Source organism: Miscanthus floridulus, chromosome 8, assembly GCF_019320115.1.
Source record: "Miscanthus floridulus cultivar M001 chromosome 8, ASM1932011v1, whole genome shotgun sequence".
In the NCBI taxonomy this organism is placed as follows: Eukaryota; Viridiplantae; Streptophyta; class Magnoliopsida; order Poales; family Poaceae; genus Miscanthus; species Miscanthus floridulus.
Window position 1 is genome coordinate 35,919,837 of NC_089587.1, and position 23,738 is coordinate 35,943,574.

General features: G+C 45.5%; 1 pseudogene; it reads right to left on the reverse strand.

The window, feature by feature from the left end:
- The window catches only part of LOC136468865 (uncharacterized), a 24,773-nt pseudogene extending 2,014 nt beyond the window's left edge, over positions 1-22,759 (reverse strand).
- Between the last annotated feature and the right edge of the window lie 979 nt (positions 22,760-23,738).

Below are 23,738 nucleotides of genomic sequence, written 5' to 3' on the forward strand. Positions count from 1 at the left end.
AAGTTCATATATCCCTCAATCTGATGTACACGGGGTGGGTGGTTGACATTGTGTAAGCGTGGTGCTTATATGTTGTTTACCTATGGATACACCCTATATTATAGGTCATGTGATAGATCATGGATGTGACACTCTTGTTGAGTCCTTTGTAGTCCACTCCCCGAAATATAGGTGCACGTAGGGTCCGATTACGAAGGTAGAATGAGCTTTGCCCTCAATCTTCCTTAGTAATATCCCTTAGGTATAGATATAATGATGATCTTAGTCATAATTACTAGGTGTAATTACACTAATTAAATGTATGCTTGGCTTGTAATTAAGAATGACTAAGGAATTATTCCTCTAATATTCTACCTGACCATGCTAATGCTATAGAAAGGACTGCTCTAAGTGATTTGTTATTCTTATTACTTATCATTTATACATCTCTTATCTTATGACTTACCCCTGTTATGAGTAGAATATTATCTATGGTTTATTTCTCCTTCAATAGTATAAGTTATCAATACATATCCAAGCTAGACCTTTCTAGTGTTAAAAATATAAATAATGATACCTAGAATACTTTCGGGTAAAATGCTACAATGGTATATTATCTGTGCGCTTGAGGATACTTTTGGTTCATAGATTTATATATATTCTCTCTAGTCACATAATTAATAAAGAACTGCTTAGTGTTATTCTAGTAGTAAAACTATGTAGTACCAACAAATATCTCTGCATCAACACTAGGGATGATACCTGTGGCAGAACCGCCCAAAATAGCATGCTCCCGAAGGTGCTCGTCTTCCACCAGACACTAAGCACCCCGAAAGTAAGCTACATCGGACGGTTCCATCGAGCACACCCCAAGGGAGAACTCGAACAAGTTTACAATACTTAGTCCATTTCATACAACAAGAGTTCTCAAAAATATATTATTACAATACCAAGTTCAGAGTACGGAATTTAAACAGCGGAATTACAATATACATCTAACGATAAGATATAAGGATCCGTCTGTGCCCACCAGAAGAATCCTCCACACAACAGTTAATCCTCAAGCCGCACCTACAACAGGGGTAAATAAACCCCGAGTATACAATGTACTCGCAAGACTTACGTGACTAGTAGGAATAATTTCCCGACTCCAAAGGATATGATAAGTTTTATGGTTTGCTGGGTTTCCTTTTTGCGAAAAGCCTTACTAGTAGTGCATCCTTATGTATGTTTCTTATTAGCATTCATGATTAGTTTATTATCTAACCATTCTATGTAAGCACATGTTCTACTTTTAAGCAAGAGTTGAGTAATCAGGTCCATTTCTCTATCTTTTATCTTTCAGTTCTTACTACGATGTTAGATCTTAGATAAGTTGTACTGTATTACATGGCGATTCACGAATCAATGTAGCTCAGCTGGGTACCCCAAAACACATGGCCTGCTTGTACCCTAGGCACAAGCAGGACCAACCCATCACTCTTCTATCAAGGGGTCTAGGTCCCCGTCCAAATTTGGACTCCAAACCCCCACACCTGAGTCCCAGACTCAGTGTGGTATTAAGCTACTAAGCTAGCTCTAATGACTAAGATACTAAGCTAATCATTATCTCTATCAAATATATTCCAAGCTCACCCTACAAGAGCTTAATTTTTATAAACCAATATCATGCCATTATTCATTTAGCCTTAATGGGTATTTAGGTACCATATTAAATAGTCTATTTTATGGCTATAAAAATTACAGTGAGCACATAATAATACAACAAAGCTACTGTAAAAATTTTATGGTTTTTGCTATCACCAATCTACCACAAAAATTCCTACAATACTTAACCTAATAATATTGAGCATTCTTAAATGATTTAATAGTTCCTGGTATAAAAAAATATGAACTAAATACACTAACAGATAGAGCACAATTTTAGGAACTTACCAAAATTGGTTTTATAATTTTTGGATACCTACATTATTTTATATTAATTACTAAAGTTTAGCTTAGAATTAAAATGAAAAGTTATTTCTATTTTCTATGAAAAAGCTAAACTGATTTCGGCCCAACGCGGCCCATGCGACGTGACGTGCGCACGCGAGCACGCGGCGGCCCACAGGCGCAGCCCACGCGAGGTTTGCCTACAGCACGAGGCAGTCCGCAGTGGGGGAATCCCATGCACACTTGTACATTAGCAAAAACGCCCCTGGACTATGAGGAAAACTACCCGTAGTCCACATTACTATTTCTATAGATAACGACTTTGCAATGAAACTCTCAGATCTTTCTCCTCTTTACAATGGCAAGGTCCTTGGGCTCCCCCACGCGCTTCGACAAGATGAGCGGTGGCACTGGCGCTTGTGCCGACCACATTGGACCCACGCTGACCTAACTACGAGACCGATGCTCACCTAGGGTTCGACGCAAAGCTATGGGCGGTGGTGGTAGGAACGAGGGTGAAGCATAGCGGGCTCTCTTCAGCGGCGGGTGACCTACAACGACGGCAATCGTGCTTCGGTGAGCCACATCGCTAAGAGGACGGTAGAGATTGGGGATAAGCACCTGTGCCACACCATGAACTAGGCCGAAGTGGTGGTTCGACTGGCGACTACCTGAGCAGTGCTAGCCACGTGCGCGCAATGAGCATGGCAATGAGCCACGGTGGACACGGCCACGTCAGCGGCAACAGGGAGGCGGTAGTGCTCCCACTAGCATGCGCACGGTGGAGAGGGAGCCAAGGCGAGCTAGTGGTGCAGATGAATTTGCACAAGATGAAGTGGTGGAGGCTGGCCATGGCACGAGCGGTGATGGGTCTTATCGGCACGGCAGCGGGCAAAGCATCCAAAATTGGAGCTCGACTGAGCTACAATCAAAGCGGGGTGGGTCAGCTAGAGACGGGACATGAAGGCGAAGACATGAGCACGAGGAATTGATGAGAGGTGCTCGCTCTCTGGCTCACCATGACGCAACACAACGGCGGTGGAAAGCGAAGAGAGAAGAGAGAAAAAGAGAGAGACGGCGAGCCAGGTGGGCTCGTCTCATCCATGCCTTGGTGGGACGCGAGCGGCGGGATTAGGAGGCCCACACGTCGGTGTTATGGACAACGCACGCATGTCCGACCGGTGTGGCCCATGCGCCGTAGTGCCATAAATGGCATGGCGATGGTGGCTCACCCACGTGTGCACGACACAGACGACACGCACAGGGCCAACAATAGCACAAAGGTGCAGTGGATCAGCACGAACACGACGACAATGCGACAGTAGTGGCATTGTCGCAACACGAGTAGTGTCGGTAGTGCGGACACGATGGCAGTGCAGCGCGGCCGTGGCGGCACGCAAGACGACAGCATGAGGCAGAGTAGCAAGGCGCGAGGCTAGCGGCTCGCCATGGCCGGCCTTGGCCAAGCACAGCAGCACGGTTGACCACGTAGGATGCAGCCATGTGCATGGCGTGAGAAGGCCACACGGTGACCGTGCTCCCGGCGCCAACCAACCCGAGACAGTGACATGCACGAAATTTTGAAGCGTTCAACACGACCAAACGATTGCTTTAGGAGCTAAATCATCATCACCATGATCAAGATGGCACATGAGACTACCAAATCAAGCTATAACACTACACCACTCCTTAACCTAATCTCTCACAATAAATTGCTAAACATAGCAGTGTTTAACTATTTATAGACTTAAAAATTTCAAAGTTTTTGAGCTGAATTTGATTTCCGTTTGTGATTTCTAAGCTAGTAGAATATTAGCTAGTAATGTCATTTTTTAACCGTAAGTATTTCATTGTCATCTACAAAGTTTGTACTATAGCATTTTTGCTTAATAATAATTGGTTCAAACCCTAAGTGATATAACATGACTATCGAATCAACTTTCGTTTCACATTTTAGTTGATCGTTTCGAGTTACAGAAATTAATCTACACACTTTATCACATGCATTAACACATAAACATGATGCTCATGACATGTTTTAGTAAATGATTTATAATGTAACACCGAGGGTGTTACAGCACCCTAGTAAAGTTAGGGATATAGGTTTTTGATACGTGGCTAAGTACTTCAAACAAGTGACACGTTAAGAAATACCAACACACTTGTTCACTGATATTCTACTTGTGAAAACTAAGGAAGCTCAATTGACTACTAAAATTGTAATGGTTATAGCTCCATTAACTGATACTCTAGTTTGAGTTATATATATCTATGTGGTGCTACTCTAAATTTACATGAGGTCTGTGGGGGATATACCCCCGGGTACCACAAGATGGTACATGGGCCGCACCATCCGAGGTGGCCCGGCCCATGAGATCAAGGCGTACATGGCAAGATTACAAGTTGTACTAGATATTGTAATAGTACCAAATAGGATACTTTACTTGTAACCCTCCTCCTCCAGAGTATATAAGGAGAGGCAGGAGTCCCCCTCAGGGACAGATCATACAGTATACATCTCAATACAATACACCAAAGACACAGGACGTAGGGTATTACGTCGACCAGACGGCCCGAACCTATCTAAATCGCTGTCTCTGCGCCTTGTGTCACCATCTGGTTCCAGATCACACACATCCTACCGACAATCTACCACCACGGGCACCCCCCTCGGTGGACTGCCAACCATATTTCGTCGACAGTGGCGCACCAGGTAGGGGCCCCCTCTAGGGGGTGTGCACGCTGATCCATGGTGAACCAGATGGGGTTTTGTTGATGCAAAAGTGGATCTGCAAACACAAAGGGCTAATACCCGAATCGGTATCCAAGGCGTGCCAGTCGATTTGACCTGTTAATCGACAAGGATGAAGATACGAGCACTTTGGTCCTGACAACAGCGATACGCCCGGAAGTCACGGCCAAGAGGTACTCACGCGGAACTCGAGGATCGCCGAAGGTCGCACTGAAGCGATGCAGCTCGCCGAATCAATGAGAACTCGTAAAGAGAAAATAATGCAAATTGATGAAGTCACCGAAAAGTAAGTAGATGCAAATAGGAGTAAAAATTGGTTTTGATATTGATTGATATCTCCAATTACATTGCCCCTCACTCCATATTTATACCCTGATCTAAAGAGACACAACCAAACACGACTAGGACACCAAACCCATATCTAAGGAAACACGTGACTCTTACATGAATCATACTCTAACAAATATAGAAAAGGAAATCAACTCCTATCTATTTCCCTGTCCGCCTCAATTACGATGGAAATCTCACCGTCCTCCTTCCCATCGGCATACCCCCTGTTTCATCGGCAATAGTCTTCAAGTCTTCCCTCATCAGCATACTCCTTATTTCATCGGCAGTAGCCCTCAAGTCTTACTTCATCAGCATACTCCTTATTTCATCGGCAGTAGTCCTCAAGTCTTCCCTCATCGGCATCGACAATGACACCTTCAACCTCATCGGCAACGCCCGAGTCTAAATCAACATCTCCATCGACCATCACCAGCTATCGGCAACCATCTTTACAAGCTGGCTTTCATCGGCTATCAAAGTATACAGTAATTTTCCTCTTGCCGATTAGTCCACTCCGATCATTTTGACACATGCAAAAAATGGTGTCAACACATGCCCTCCAATTTCGGAGTATAAAACCATTAATGCTCCGAAATTTACTCCAGATTACCATAACTCATTCTCCAAGCCAAAACCTGATCTGTTATCAAATCCAATCTAATCCTAATTCACGCACTTCAGTAAATATCGCACAATCGCCAACCACTCTTGCCTTGATTATGGTTAAGATACCGAAACAATAACCCATCGGCAAGATCTTAACATAATAATGCTGTCATTTTTAGAATTAAAATATCCTATACCGATATCTCTTCCAAGTCATGATTACTTGCCATCAACCCATCTGTATAATCCCCTGATTATCGTGCGAACAGTTACCATATCCATCTGAACCACTTCGACCTACATGCACGCGACATAGAGATAAGTCCAAAATACCCCTACTCCAAGCGGCTTATAAATAGATTCCTCCGGAACACTCGTCTTCTACCCTTAGTCTCCAATTGTTGACATTTTCTCTTTCCGACGGCGACTCCGACGAACCACTGCACGACCTCAACCAACAAGAACCCTTCTCCAGCGTTACCTCAAGTCTCCGGCTCGTGCCCTCATCTTCCTCAAGATAATGGCAATTAACTTCGACGTCCCCGCGGTTCGCTTCACTTCCATTACCTTTTACTTTGATTCCCCTAGTTTTTGCAAGTCTATACAGTTGGTGATTTTTCCTTTCTTTTGTTCTCCGGATCCTTTAAACTTTAGGAACTGCGCAACAAATTAGTTATTCCAACCGATCAGCCGCATGTCCAATGCCTAGGACCAATGGGCAACCCAGATCCAACCGATCTGATAAATGCGGAAGTTAACAGAATCCCCTTTAGAGCCCAAAATTTCTCTCTGAATTTATGGAAAGACACATTCCGATCTTGGCCCAAAACCACCATAGGGTGGAAAGATTGGTACTTGAGGGTTAATAGATCGATGCAAGTATATTTTGGTCAGACACAACAAACACTTTTATGTTTGGACATGGCCCAGCTACTCCTACACTTGCCGATGTCCACATGCTCACTGGCTTGGATATTTCAACTGCCGATGAAGGCTCTATTTATGGTAGAAAATCTGAATATAGGGTGAATACCCGCAACATCGGTGGTTGGACGGGATACATTCAAGAATACCAGAAGACTGGGACACCTAACCAGAGGGAACATGCCACATTCTTGAATATGTGGTTAGAAAAATTTATCTTTTATGGTCGATCAGTAGGGCCAACCAACGCCTTCCTCCCCGCAGCTGAACTTTTGGCTAATGGTGTAAGGTTTCCTCTTGGCCGATACCTTCTGAGCTCCACTTATCATCTTCTTCATCAAGTGTCTCAGAAACTTCTGCTTGGCGAACCCATCGGCAACCTAGGAGGCCCGTGGTGGTTTATCAACATGTGGCTGAATGCCCATATGCACAAATGTTTGCAATGGGACTTTTTTGCCCAACAATTCCCACAAGAAATTGCTGAAGACCATGTGCTTGGGGATGATGAATCGGCAACACGCTCACCCCTCAACTTTGGTGAAGCCATAATTGTCCTTCCTGGAACAGAGGCCAATGAAGACCAGATTGGCAGATTCTTCCAAAACTTCTACAATGGTCTTTCTCGTGATCATAGGGTCTGGGTACCTTATATTGACGAGGAAAACAGATTTCCCCTTCTTTTCAACTTTGCCGATGACACCCTGAATCAAGATAAGGAACTCATGATGGCCATCATTACTCCTAGGGCAATTCCAATAAATACATTTGGTAGCGGGAAAAACACCAACATTTCATATGAAATTTACAACCCATCGGCAGTATCCCGTCAATTGGCTTTTGGGCAACTGCCAATCAAACTTTGCTTTGTCGATGTGATCAAACCTAGGGAAACAATCACCTGTGGAACAGATTGGAACAAGGTAGTACAACTCTCCCCCGATGCCGATACCACAGATGTCGATATATCCACCTGGACGCCAGTATCCTTCATCACCGAGTCATACAAGCAATGGTGGCGAGAGTGGAAGGAACAACTGTTTGCAACTTCTGCTCACACATATCGGCACATGATCGACCCTGAATATGCCATCCCTAACGACGCAGTAAGTTTCTTTTAACTCCTTTTTGCTTTTTCCCTACATATATCAGTAACTGACTCTCTTATGACAGGTTAACAACCCAGCACCATCGGTGAGCAAAAGTGGGAAACCCTTTGATCTTCAGCCTGTTTCCCCGATATCACCGATCGGCTACAACGCCCCCACCTTAACTGCTTTGACCCACCAGAAGATCCGTACCAAGACCATCACCTCTAAATCCAAATTGGCTACAGCTAGGGCCACTCCATCGGCTGCTGCTACAACCTTGGTCAAGGCATTCAAGGTAACAACCTTGTTTATTTCTACTTATACCGATTACAAACTGTATTAACATTAATCATCAGGGGGTAAGAGCTGCTACTGGATCATCATCGGCAATTCCTCCGATATCAAGCACCACTTCTTTTGACAAACCTTCAGAGGTATTCTCTTGACTTCTCATTTTATCAGTTAAATATCATACCTTACACTTGTTTTGCAGCAACAATTGGGTACATCGGCAAGCGTACCAGACGTCTAAGCTTCACAACCAACAAGTGCCGATGCCCCCCAGCCAATTGTTGCCGATGCTCAAGCAAAGCGCAAAGCTTTAACAGATGCCGAGGCATAGCCAAAACGACAAAGGTCCACGCCGATCCCTACATCTGCCCCAATGCCATCGGTCATCATACCTCAAGAGCCAACCACTGATGAAGTCACAGAGGACATCCCATCAGCAAGCTCAGCCGACCCCTCACACGGCACACTCCAGGTTGTTTCTTCCAGTCAAGCACAGGAAATTGCCTTGAAATAGGTAAACCGATGAACCTAGCTGATTTACAATACTCATACTTATCCTTAACTGACCTCCTTTCCTTTTTCTCAGGAACAAGACTCCCCAAACAGCCTATTCTCCTTCGCTATTGACATCTCTGACGATGATGGAGAGGAAACAAGTTCTTCCCTTGCACTAGGAACAATATCGGCAGAAACTAAGTCCAGGTTGGAAGCTCTCCTGAACTTGCTACAGCAGGATACCGCCCAACTGGTAGATGACTCGGACCCCGCAAAGGCAATTTTCAAAACAATCCATGGCCAGGTCCCTGCCGATGTTGAAGAAGTACTCTTTCCAGCAACCCATTTAGAGAGTCGCCAACTACAATATCAACGGGCTGCTCAATGTATTGCCGATAGAGCAGCTCAGGCTCAACTCAAAGAAGAGATGCTACAACTGAAACAAATTGCCGATGAGAAGCACAAGGGCATCGGCAATTTGCAGACTTCGGGTGCTGAACTTAAGCAAAAAATCTTGGATTTATCAGCAAGGAAGATGGCTCTATTGGCTGAATTGAAGGAAATCGATGCAGCCTTAACTCATGCTCAACAAGAAGAAAGCCAGCTACCCAATGCCATCAAAACCCTTCAGTAAGAAAGAGATATGCAGGCTCGCAAAGCTTTGGCCATGAAGAAAAAACTCAAGCCTGTGGAGGGTACTGCCGATGACGATATCAAAGAAATGGAGGAAGCCGAGCAGATTCGCCTGCGTGCGATATTAGCTATCCAATCCTTGTTGAACTTGTAATCTTGTTTATTGTATCGGCACTTTACGAGACATTGACATCCTTGCATAATTCCAACTGATAGGACTGTTATCGGCACTTATACTTTTATGCATCCATCCAGATACTAGGGTAATATTTCTTTAAATATTTTCCATTTAATGCTCTAGGAAACACAACCCCTTTGAGGGTTTCTAGAATATATGCGTTACCAGGAACAGACTGATTTATCCGATATGGACCTTCCCAATTAGGAGACCACTTTCCAAACTTTGAACTTTTAGTCCCAATCGGTAAAACCAATTTCCAGACCAGATCTCCATCGGCAAACTCCTTTATCTTCACCTTCTTATCATACCATCTGGCTACTCTTTTCTTATTTTCTTCGATGCTAACTAAAGCCCTTAACCGACGACCCGCCACATCTTCCAACTCATCCTTCATAAGAGTATTATAATCGTCGGCTGTCAGCTGATCTTGAGAACGTATTCGCCTAGAGCCAACTTTAATTTCCCAAGGCAATACTGCATCGTGTCCATATACTAACTGATAAGGCGTTACTTTGGTTGCACCATGACATGACATCCGATATGACCACAAGGCTTCATTTAATACTATATGCCACCTCCTAGGATTTTCTTCAATTTTGCGCTTAATGAGTTTGATGATCCCTTTGTTAGAAGCCTCAGCTTGACCATTAGCTTGAGCATAATATGGAGAAGAATTTAAAACTTTAATTCCCATACCTACAGCAAACTCATCAAATTCTCCTGATGTAAACATAGTGCCCTGATCGGTAGTGATAGTCTGAGGAATACCAAATCGGTAAACAATATGCTCTTTCACAAAATCAATCATATTAACCGATGTCACCTTTTTCAAAGGAATTGCCTCAACCCATTTTGTGAAATAATCGGTAGCAACCAGAATAAATTTATGTCCCTTACTCGATCGTGGATAAATCTGACCAATGAGATCAGTAGCCCATCCCCGGAACGGCCATGGTTTGATTATAGGGTTCATAGCCGATGCAGGCGCTCTTTGAATATTACCAAACTTCTGACATCCCTGACATCCTTTAAAATATTTAAAACAATCTTCAAGAATAGTCGGCCAGTAGTATCCATTCCTTCTGATCATCCACTTCATCTTGAAAGCCGATTGATGCGCACCACACACTCCTTCATGAATTTCACCCATCAAAGTTTTCGATTCATCACTGCCAACACATCTGAGTAAAACTCCATCTATAGTTCGATAATATAATTCATCATCGAGGAGCACATACTTGGTAGCTTGGAACCTTATACATCTTTCAACCTTTTTATATGGATCCTTTAAATAATCGACAATCTCCTTTCTCCAGTCATCGGTATTAACTGCCGATGTTAGCACTTTCTAAATAAGTTGATACCCTGAAGCATGCTGAGCTAGTCGATTAGCTTCCTCATTATGCAATCGAGAGATATGTTCAAGACGAAAATCTCTAAATCCTTTCAACAATTACAAACATTTTTCATAATATGAAATCAAAGCTTCACTTCGGCATTCATAAAGTCCAGCCAATTGATTTATAACTAGCATAGAATCACCAAAGATTTCAACAGCATCGGCACGTATCTCCTTCAGTAATTCTAACCCTTTTACCAAGGCTTGGTATTCAGCCTAATTATTCGTCGACGTAGCAACAATCGGCAATGAAAACTCATACTTCCTTCCTTGAGGTGAAATTAACACAATACCGATACCTGCTCCTTCACCACATGTGGACCCATCGAAGAAAAGTGTCCAGGGAGCAACCTCCAAAGAGTCCACTAAATCATAATGCTGAGTGACAAAATCAGCCATCACTTGCCCTTTAACTGCCTTAGTTGATTCGTAACGTAGTTCAAATTCTGATAATGCTAAAATCCACTTGCCGATTCTACCACTTAATATCGGCATCGACAGCATATACTTGACTACATCGTCTTTGCATATGACCGTACATTCGGCAGATAACAAATAATGCCTTAATTTGACACACGAAAAGTATAAACATAGACATAACTTTTCGATGGCCGAATACCTCGTCTCAGCATCCACTAGTCTTCTGCTCAAATAATAAATAACACGTTTTTCCCTTCAAATTCTTGAATAAGAGCTGAACCGATAACTGTATCATTAGTTGATAAATATAACCTGAAAGGCTTCCCGTGTTGAGGTGGAACTAGCACTGGAGGATTTGTTAAATATTTCTTAATTTCATCGAGGGCTAACTGCTGCTCAGCTCCCCATACAAATTCCTGATCGGCTTTCAATTTAAGTAATGGACTGAAAGCCTTGATCTTACCCGACAGATTAGATATGAATCTTCTAATGAAATTAATCTTACCGATCAACGATTGTAATTCAGTCTTATTGGCAGGAGCAACCACCTTGCTAATTGCATCAATAGACTTCCTACTGATTTCGATGCCCCGCTGATGCACCATAAAACCCAAGAATTGACCTGCCGATACACCAAATGCACATTTATTAGGATTCATCTTCAATCCATGCTTCCTTGTGCACTCCAATATCTTTCGTAGATCGGCTAGATGTTTTGTGATATCTTCAGACTTAATCACCACATCATCAATGTAGATCTCCACCAATGTGCCGATGTATTCATGAAAAATAAAGTTCATAGCTCTTTGATAAGTAGCACCGGCATTTTTCAAGCCAAACGTCATGACTACCCACTCAAACAACCCTACATGACCTGGACATCTGAAAGCAGTCTTGGGAATATCTTCTTCAGCCATGAATATTTGATTGTAGCCTGCATTACTATCCATAAAGCTGATAATTTGATGTCTGGCTGCAGCATCAATCAATAAATCAGCAATCGGCATTGGATAGCCATCCATCGGTGTGGCTCTGTTGAGATTCCTGAAATCAATACAAACACAAAGTTTTCCATTTTTCTTATAAACAGGAACCACATTAGAGATCCATTCTGCATATCGACACTGCCGAATAAACTTTGCCTCAATTAATTTAGTTATTTCGGCCTTAATATCAGGAAGTATATTAGGGTTGCATCAGCGCGCTGGCTGCTGATGTGGCCGAAATCCAGATTTGATAGGTAACCGATGTTCAACTACCGATCGATCTAACCCATGCATCTCAGTATAATCCCAAGCAAAACAATCTTTATACTCTTTTAACACATCAATTATTTGCTGCTTACACTTGGAATCTAACTTAGCACTAATAAAAGTAGGTCTTGGCCTATCGCCATCACCGATATCTACTTCTACTAAATCATCTGCCGATGTGAACCCTTGACCTAATTTTCCATCATCGGCAAACCTATCCATTAAAACTCTTCTTCAGAATCGACTGCTTGGATCGGTGGAATTTCATAATCAGCAACTCTAAGGAACTCTTTTTCCCAAGCTTCTCCTGATATGCATTTAGTTCGCTCATAAGTATCTGACTCTGCCGATGCGATGATATAAGAAGAATCACCAGGGACAACCTCAATCTTATCCCCAATCCACTGTACGAGGCATTGATGCATTGTAGAAGGAACACAACAATTAGCATGAATCCAATCCCTCCCTAGAAGCAGATTATATGCACCCTTGCCGTTAATAACAAAGAACGTCGTCGGCAAGGTTTTGCTGCCGATGATCAATTCAACACATACTGTCCCTTTAGCCGGTGACACATTGCCTTTAAAATCTTTCAGCATCATATCGGTTTTGGTCAAGTCTTGATCTCCCTTACCAAGTTTCCGATACATCACATAAGGCATAATATTAATCACAGCCCCTCCATCAATAAGTACCTTAGACACAGGCTGCCCATCAACTCTGCCCTTCACAAACAAAGCCTTAAGATGCTGTCTCTCGTCATCGGTAGGTTTCTCAAAAACAGCCATCATTGGATCTAGTGTCAACTGAGCTACTTGATCAGAGAGAACAACTTCTTCCTCATTATCAGATAGTGCCAAAAATTCCATCGGCAACATGAATACCATATTAACATCTGCCGATGGACCCTTATTTTTGTGTTTTACCTGCCACTGCTGATGACTGGACCTCTCATTAGAGGAATTTTCCTCTTGGTATAAATCCTCCTGACGCTCACGTTGCATCCTCCTTCTCTGTGTCTTTGTTAGACCCTCCGGGCACCATTGAGGAAACTTGGTTTTCCAAACCGGCTGATAACAGGTCCTAGTTGATTCTACACGGCATATATTAGGGTCCCTGTAGAATATTTCCTCATCGGGAACTCTTGCATTTGCCATTTCCTCAAGCTCGTCTTGATTCCTTGGAAAATATCCAGCGCGTTTACCAAGCCTTTCATGTACACTAAGTCTGCCCCCTAGCCGATCATGTACTGATGCTCTGCTTCTGATCGGCTCATTAATAAATAAACCCTGATTGCCAGGTTGAAATCTTCTTTCTGACCAATTGATCCCATAATAACCATTGCACTTAGGGCAATTTTCAACAGTTGGCAATTTAATACCTTCTTCCCAGCAATGGATAAAAAATGGGCACCTCCAATGATCTTTATGCCGATGCCATTCTTCCCGACGTCTTTCTTCTTGCTGTTGTCGATATCGATCATTACGCTGACGCCAACCCTCCTGCTGCCTTCGATGAGTAATCACAATGCCAGGTCGAGGAGGTTTTTTGGAACTACTGCTTTCTCCCAGCAAACCCTTACTTTTTGCATCATCGGTAGTTATCCGATGTTGGGGATCCACTGATTCGTTTTTCTCAGCAGCCTCGGACGTCAATACCTTGGTCTTCCCTTTGGCCTCCAACGTATTTGCTAGAAAAGGGTGTTGATCAATTTTCATCGGCCTCTGGGCATTGGAAGTACCAAACTTAATTCTCCCAGATTCAATAGCCGATTGTAACTGTTGCCTGAACACCTTGCACTCATTTGTACTGTGTGAAGTTGCATTGTGCCATTTGCAGTACAAGATCTTCTTCAACTCTTCTGCTGATGGGATCACATGATTAGGTGACAGCTTAATTTGGCCCTCTTGAAGCAGAAGATCAAATATTTTGTCAGCCTTGGTGATATCAAAGGTAAACTTTTCTAGCTCTTTTTGACCAAAGGGACAAGATATCGGCTTTTTATTCTTAACCCACTCAGCTAAGCCGATAACTGGTTCTTCATCAGAATCAGAATCTCCTACTTCTTCAACAAATGATACCTTTTTACTCCAATTCTTTTTAGGTTCAAAAACCCTAGTATCTTGATCGGAGATCCTTTGCACAAGATGACTGAGGCTTTCAAATTCCTGAGAAGCATATCTGTCTTTAAGATGTGGCAATAACCCTTGGAAAGCCAGATCGGCAAGCTGCCGATCATCCAGCACCAAACTGTAGCACTTATTTTTTACATCTCGTAGTCTTTGCACAAAGCTCTCTACCGATTCATCATTGCGCTGTCTCAATTTTACTAAATCGGTAAGCTTCTTTTCATGGATTCCAGCAAAGAAATACTTATGAAATTGTTTTTCTAGATCAGCTCAGGTAATAATAGAATTTGGTGGTAATGAAATGAACCACGTAAATGCCGATGCAGACAAAGATGATGAAAATAATCGAACTCTTAATTCATCTCTGCTAGCTGCCTCTCCACATTGAATAATGAAGCGATTGACGTGTTCCATTGTTGATGTGTCATCCTGCCCGGAGAATTTAGTGAAATCTGGTACCTTGTACCGATTTGGGAGAGGAATTAAATCATATGCAGGAGGATATGGAGTCCGATAAGAATAAGTATTGACCTTGGGCTTTATCCAAAACTGGTCCTTCATAATTTCTGCTATCCTATCGGTCCAAAAAGCATCAGCCTCCTGATGACGAACTGGCTGAATTTCTATAGGAAGTGCCTGTTGATATCCCTCCACATATCTTTGTGGCCCACGATCTCCAGCAATCAGCATATTCGCCGTTACTTGTGGTCCATTAACCTGTTGGAAAGGATTCATCGGCTGTGCTACCGATGCTTGATTCTGGACACCAGCTTGCATATAACCCTATTGAATCCCTGCAATTTGTTGATTTTGCTGAACTGTATGTTGAACAGGTAACTGTCCTGACCAACCATTATTAGAACCCATCGGTACAAAACTTACTGATGGCTGGTAATTTGCTGACATTGTTGGATAATTATAACCAGCTTGAGGCATAAACTGAACCCCAGTTTGACTCATAACAGGAGCTTTCTGCTGCATCGGCAGTAAACTTGTCGATGGATTTGAACTGGGCGTTTGAACCAAAGGCATCTGGAAACCCCCTGGAGTTGGTTGCACAGTAGTTGCTGTGGCATATTGAGGCGCTTGGGCCATCGACGAAACAGCCGATGGTATAGGAGCTTTTCCTACTGCGTCAAACACTTGAGGTAATCCAGGATTGAAAGCAGATGACTCCGGAGGCATACCATATCCCCACCAATTAGTAGGAATCTGGCTATTCTGAGACACAGGGCCTGATATAGCTGATGCCGATAGATCTATACTAAGCTGAATTCGTCCTCCTGGTAGTACCGGATCTGATCGTATCGGTGTAGATTGAATATTAGGTAAGCCTGCCGATACTGGAGAAGAAGTAACTTCTATACCCACAACGGCCAAGGGAGTTGATGGAGTATTGACAGATGCCGGCTCTGGTTGGTGATAGGCAGGCCCAACATAATGCGGTGACGTTTGTCCTTCTTTGAGAGTTCGAACCATAGCATTATGAACAGTATTGGACAACACATTAGAATGATTAATCAAAGCATGATTTACTATAGAATTAACCATCTCTTGGAGTTTACCAGGATTGGAGTCAAAGGTAACCTGCCGAGGCAACGACAAATCTTGCTTCTGGATGACTTGTCCACTCTTGTTCAGGCTAAACGATTTCAGACAAAGCTGCCTGTATTCTTCTACGGCCTTTTCCATAGCCTGCCTCTGCTCTTCCTTAAGATCTTCTTCTGATACCGCGATAATGTTCCCCGCATCGATCTCGGAATTGAACATATTGATCAGATTGATTGGTCCCACCGGGCGTGCCAAAAGATGTGTTGATGCAAAAGTGGATCTGCAAACACAAAGGGCTAATACCCGAATCGGTATCCAAGGCGTGCCAGTCGATTTGACCTGTTAATCGACAAGGATGAAGATACGAGCACTTTGGTCCTAACAACAGCGATACGCCCGGAAGTCACGGCCAAGAGGTACTCACGCGGAACTCGAGGATCGCCGAAGGTCGCACTGAAGCGATGCAGCTCGCCGAATCAATGAGAACTCGTAAAGAGAAAATAATGCAAATTGATAAAGTCGCCGAAAAGTAAGTAGATGCAAATAGGAGTAAAAATTGGTTTTGATATTGATTGATATCTCCAATTACATTGCCCCTCACTCCATATTTATACCCTGATCTAAAGAGACACAACCAAATACGACTAGGACACCAAGCCCATATCTAAGGAAACACGTGACTCTTACATGAATCATACTCTAACAAATATAGAAAAGGAAATCAACTCCTATCTATTTCCCTGTCCGCCTCAATTACGATGGAAATCTCACCGTCCTCCTTCCCATCGGCATACCCCCTGTTTCATCGGCAATAGTCTTTAAGTCTTCCCTCATCAGCATACTCCTTATTTCATCGGCAGTAGCCCTCAAGTCTTCCTTCATCAGCATACTTCTTATTTCATCGGCAGTAGTCCTCAAGTCTTCCCTCATCGGCATCGACAATGACACCTTCAACCTCATCGGCAACGCCCGAGTCTAAATCAACATCTCCATTGACCATCACCAGCTATCGGCAACCATCTTTACAAGCTGGCTTTCATCGGCTATCAAAGTATACAGTAATTTTCCTCTTGCCGATTAGTCCACTTCGATCATTTTGACATGTGCAAAAAACGGTGTCAATAGGTTTTTCTTCATCAACAAACGACATCACGGTTTCTTGTCACGGTGCATCAAGCCGAGCACGATCCTACCTCCCGCAACGAGCTCCATCCTGCTCACTGGATCTTTGCCAGGATCTACGTCAAGAAGCAAGGGCCACAAGATGAATCAATCTGTAAACGATCAAGCTTGTTTCCAGGCTGCCGCCGCCACTGAAGATGCCTGGGTTGAGATGTCGTCGATTCGTCGTCACCCTTCGGCGACACTCTCCAACAGCCCGGGCCCATCGTCTCAAGATATGTTTCGCCTCCAAGCTAGCTGATTACAAACTCTCCGGAATCCTGAATGTGCATGGACTACTTGTCATCAAGTACTGCACGCACACCATGTTGACGTGAGCAACCAATCAGAGAGGAACATGCACACCAATCAGATAGGAACGTGCATGTATGAGATGGTTTTCTCGGCTGCTTATTTGCGTTCGGCGGAACCAACTCCGACTCCGCTTGCCAAGTTCGACTACGATGGAGCCTATCAACCGAGCCGAGGCCTTGGCAGTGTTTGCTCACTTGGGCCTGCCTTTCCTACTTCTCGCACACATACGCACATGCACCAATCGGGCGGGCAATGAGTCCGTGCATACATGCAAGCCAATGGCAAGCAAGGAAGATGAACAAGTGATTACGTGTCTTTGAAGCAATCAATAGCACATGCATACGCATCTATAGGATCTAACCATCCAAGGTGTACACAATTTTCTCGGCCATACAAATAAGCAACAGTCTTGAAGGACTCCGCGTACTTCTCCTACTCCAAATATGAGGGCCTTTGGATGATCTACAAAGCATATACATGTGCTAATTAATTAGCCTTCATGCATGTGCATATATACAGCAGCCGATCGGCGACGTCCGAAGCTAAGTCAATACTCATTTATTTTCTAATCTAATATCCTATGACATAGTATGTCTTCAGATGTCTCCACTTACGCGTGATATATTTTTGGCAAGAGCTGCGCAACCATCATGGGCATACACCAAAAGAAGCGTCCGAGCTGTTTAAATTAGCCGCGTCGAGCCATCAACCGAGCCGCTGAGCAGCTCCGTCGAACTCCAACCACATCGACCGCGACCACGTTGACCATGTCCCGAGCGGCTCCACCAAGCTCCGACCACCAGACCACGTCAACCACATCCCGAGCGGCTCCGCCGAGCTCCGACCACCAGACCACGTCAACCACGTCCCGAGCGGCTCCACCGAGCTCTGACCACCAGACCACGTCCCGAGCGGCTCCGCCGAGCTCCGACCACATCGACTACCAGACCACGTCGCAATGATGATCGCCGCGAAAAACGGTGCTACGACAATCGCGACCACCGTCGTGATGACAAGTCGGAAAGCTCGAGGATCGGACAACTTCATCGCCACCGACCAGATTTCTATCTAAAGATAAGTACACTTCTAATATTTATATTTAATATAATTTTCATTACAACGTTTCTCCACAACATCCTCATCATGATTATTCTTCAAATAACGTTTGTCCATGTATTCCATCTTGAATATAACATGCATCTATACTTAATGCAAATCATCGACCAGTCTTGTTGACGCTTGGACGCCTCCAGAGACGGCCCTATCTCCGGCTCCTCCCTACACGTGCACGAGCGTCTGCCCTCTGCGTTATGGGTGGTTGGCAGTGGCTCCTTAGCGACGCTTTGTTCTTTCTACACGTGCACGGGCTCCGCGCCCCGCGTTATGGTTAACGGGCTAGCTAGGGCTGGAGACTTAGCTACATACTAACTGGTCGGACGGTTTATATTAAGTATAAACACAAACTTCACATTAACACTGATGTTTACAAAGCACCAACTGCTTTATCACATCATGCTCATTTACAAATGACTGCTGAGCATCATTTTCTCCATAATTTATTACTTTTTACATCATATACTACTATTCTACATATTTATATTGCAGGAATTTCGAGCTATGCTCGGGGACTTCGAGGACTTCGTCGCTCGCTCCTCGACCTGTGCTCGGGGACTGTCTGCCTCGATCACTCTCCGACCATGGCTCGGAGACTTCGTCGCTCGCTCCTCGACCTGTGCTCGGGGACTGCCTCGACCACTCTCCGACCACGGCTCGGGGACTTTGTCGCTCGCTCCTCGACCTGTGCTCGGGGACTGCCTGCCTCGATCACTCTCCGACCATGGCTCAAAGACTTCGTCGTTTGCTCCTTGACCTGTGCTCGGGGACTGCCTCGACCACTCTCCAACCACGACTCGGGGACTTCGTCGCTCGCTCCTCGACCTGTGCTTGGGGACTGCCTCGACCACTCTCCGACCACGGCTCGAGGACTTCGTCGCTCGCTCCTCGACCTATGCTCGGGGACTGCCCCGACCACTCTCCGACCATGGCTCTAGGACTTTGCATCTTGCTCCTCGACCTATGCTCGGGGACTGCCCCGACCACTCTCCGACCACGGCTCGGGGACTTTGCATCTCGCTCCTCGACCATAGCTCGGGGACTACCTCGACCACTCTTCGACCACGGCTCGGGGACTTTGCGTCTCGACTACATGTGACTAGCAACTCGCATACAGTTGGGATATTTTTTTCTCACTTAGACCTTGCTACAAGGCTCATACCTCGCCTTCCAGCAAGCTCGGAGACTACATCGGTACGATGCACCGGCCGGTGCATCTCGTATTGCTTGTTCGACAATTGGGTTCTCAACTTAACTGGGAATTCTTTTTAGACCCTGGCACCACGTGCCTACGTCACCTACTACCAGGCTCGGGGACTAAGTGGGCACACTTCACCTTGTGGTGAATGTGTTTGTTTTTCGACCTCTACGCCTCTGATGATCAAGGACGCTACGCTTCAAGACGCACTTACATTTCTTTTCAGAAATACAAGTGGGCACACTTCCCAGGACGGAAATCTTTTTCTTTCTTCTTAAGAGCACCATACATTCTTCGGACAACCTACTTCTCCGGCGACAATGGTGGTCGGAGATGTCAAGAACTCAAGCCTCACTGTTTGGAGAAGGTTAAAATGGCATGTCGCATCAGAATACATGGCGCTCGGGGGCTAGCTGTGGGGGATATACCCCCGGGTACCACAAGATGGTACATGGGCCGCACCATCCGAGGTGGCCTGGCCCGTGAGATCAAGGCGTACATGGCAAGATTACAAGTTGTACTAGATATTGTAATAGTACCAAATAGGATACTTTATTTGTAACCCTCCTCCTCCAGAGTATATAAGGAGAGGCAGGGGTCCCCCTCAGGGACAGATCATACAGTATACATCTCAATACAATACACCAAAGACATAGGACATAGGGTATTACGTCGACTAGACGGCCTAAACCTGTCTAAATCGCTGTCTCTGCGCCTTGTGTCACCATCTGGTTCTAGATCACATGCATCCTACCGACAATCTACCACCACGGGCACCCCCCTCGGTGGACTGCCGACCATATTTCATCGACAAGGTCATACCATGAAAATTGTTAATAGTTGTACTTTAGTATGAGTTGTGGACTTCACTGATGGATCTTTGTTGGATTATTTTCCTCTTCAGTGATCTCATTACTAAGGAAGCTCTCATCGTACTACACTGACAAAATAGAGGAGGCCCACAACAAGAGGAACGCACTGGCCAGCCTCATGGAGGATGTCATTTTGGAGATCCTCCATCGCCTCCTCAATCGCTCCTTGTTCTGCTGCAAATATGGCTGTCGCTCCTAGAAAGACCTCATCTTGGACCCCAACAACCATAAGAAGCTGCCCTAGACTGTGGTTGGCTTCTTCTATGATAGTGAGAATGGCAATCGAAACTTCACCAGCATCCCCCGTAGTGTATGCCTCCGCTCCTTGGAATTCTTACCCTTCAACATTGACAATGTAGCTCTCTCAGATTGCTGCAATGGCCTTATCCTATGCTGGTGCCTTGGTGCTGATGGATACCGCTATGTTGTCTGCAATCCAATGACCCAAAAGTTTAAAATTCTGCCACCTAGCACCCATGATGTTGGCCATGCTGTTGGTGAGGCTCACTTGATGTTTGATCCGACAGTCTCCTCACACTTCCATGTGATTGAATATGTGGATGTCAACGTTGTGTGCATAGGTGTGGAGATCTACTCATCTAAATTGTAGCATGGATCTATATGGAATCTGAATGGGGTGAGCATACTGATGTGACATTTTACAGACAACCAAGTGTGTTTCTTAATGGCTGTCTGCACATTTGGGGCATTCTGGGAGGTACTCTATGATATGGGCAATACCCTACGCGGAGCAGTACTCTGTAGCCATCCTAACATTTTATAGTGGCATGAACAGTGTTGTAGGCACCTACCATTATCTAGTATCCACTGGTATGGGCAATAAGGCTCAGTAAACATGGACAACAAGGCTCGATAGCATACGCACCCTTTCCCTCTGACTTGTAAAGTTGTTCCCTTCATCTATAAAAGGGGATGTGCTTCCTCCAGCAAAGGGGACCGACTCTTGATGGATAAGTTGAACACACTCGACATGACATACACAGCTGAGCAGCGACCAAGCTCTCAGCAACCTCTTTGATCATATCAGAGACTTGGGACTCGTCCCTCTCTTGACTATTTTGTACCCCTACTACGAACCATTTTTGGTACTAATAACACGAGCAACAGCAGCAAACTGGACGTAAGGATGTTCTGCCCGAACCAGTATAATCCTCGTGTCCTTTAGTGCACCATCCGGGCCTAACGCGCAATAATCACAAATTTACTAGCCGGTGTTTGTTCGAAACACCAACAGTTGGCGCACTAGGTAGGGGACCTTTGCGCGTTCCAAATCAGGCCTCAGATGGCTAACCATGCAATCAATTGGGTCCTAGGCGCACACGTGCATTTCGGTGACCTCGACTTCATTGTCACACTGGGAGGAGAGTTGGCACTGGCCCACACGGCCGTCCAGTCTCTCCCCTCCACCAACTCCAGCTACTGGAGGCTTGAGGGCCAGCCCGGCGTCTCCCTTGGACCCTAGCCGTCCAGGGAGGCCCCACACCATATCACCCTCTCTCTAGAACGCTTCACTCGGTGCACCTCGACGGTGTTTCCGTTTGGTCTCTGCAACACCGCGACGACCGTAAGCCACCTTGTGGCCCGGCGCGCGATCCCGTTTCCCATGAACAACGAGTTCATGGGGATGATCGAAAGCATCACCGAATCCCTCCACGGCCTCCTCGCAGAAGACTCTAGGTTGGACCCGGGTTCTGACTCCGGTAGGGGGAGCCATCATCCCTTCTGGGAATGCTTCATGGCAGAAACCTCCGAGGGACACGTCAAAAGTGCCTCCGAGGAGGAGGTCACCCCAGTGGGCAACCTTGGCGATGGAGTCAAAGGAGGAGCGGTGGCCCCACCTCACATCGGGGTGGAGTGGCTGGAAGCCCGAAAGCAGGAAATAGACAAATTCGGACAACAGCTTGTTCGAGAGTACAAGAAGATCGACGAGGAGATCAGGCGCCACGGAGATGGAGGGCGCGCACGCACCATGGCCCGCGATGTGAACCAAAGGATCATCACCGATGATGAAACCCTTCCCCTCTTTGCTCATGAGAGCCAGAACATCGCCGCTGCGATGGCCTTGCTTCATGGCCTTCCAGAGGCTGCCACACCCGAAGATCACTGGGTCCACCATGAGATTCGCACACTCCTTGAGCGTACGAAAGCACAGCAAGCCAAGAGCTCGATGTCTCAGCGACATGAGCCCAACGCCAGCCAGTGTACCCCCTCACTATGTCTCGCCAAAGACACGTCTGTCCACCAAGCGCCACAAGGTGGCGGGCAGCGCGCAGCGGTCCCAGTACATCAACGGCTCAGCCACAACTGCGACGCACACAGCACCATCGATGCTCGCAAGCGCACCCACAGTGACCCAAGGGAAGGAGCCCACCATGGCTATCATCCTCGATGCAGCGAATGCTACGACAACGGCGAGGACCGGAGCCTGAGCCCTGGCCTGCCAGGCCCCTAGGCCTTCGATCGTCACATCCTCAATGCTCCGTTCGCACCAAGGTATCGACCAGCTACCAACATCCCTAAGTACTCCAGGGAGACAAACCCCAGACTTTGGCTTGAAGACTATCGACTTGCCTATCAAGCCGGTGGTGCAGATAATGATGACTTCATTATCCACAACCTTTCACTGTTCCTTGCCGATTTGGCACGAGCATGGTTGGAGCACCTTCCGTCCGATGCCATCTAGGATTGGGTGGACCTAAGGGAGATCTTTGTGGGGAACTTTTAGGGCACGTACAAATGTCCTAGGAACCCCTAGGACCTCAAGAACTATCGCTAGAAGGCCAGCAAAACCCTCCACGGGTACATCCGACACTTCTCCCGATAGTGCAATGAGCTCCCTAACATCGCCAACGCCGACGTAATAGGAGCCTTCCTATCTAGGACAACCTATGAGTCTTTGGTTCACAAGCTAGGACACAAGGGCCCATGGACCACCAAGGAGCTCCTAGACATCACCACCAGCCACGCCTTGGGAGAGGAGGAGGTTGGAGCAATCTTTGACTGTTCCGACAGCAAGGCAAGGCAGGACGAGGGTGCCAGCGAAGGCACCTCCAATCATTTCACCAAAAGAAAAACATGAAGCAACGGCACGAGGA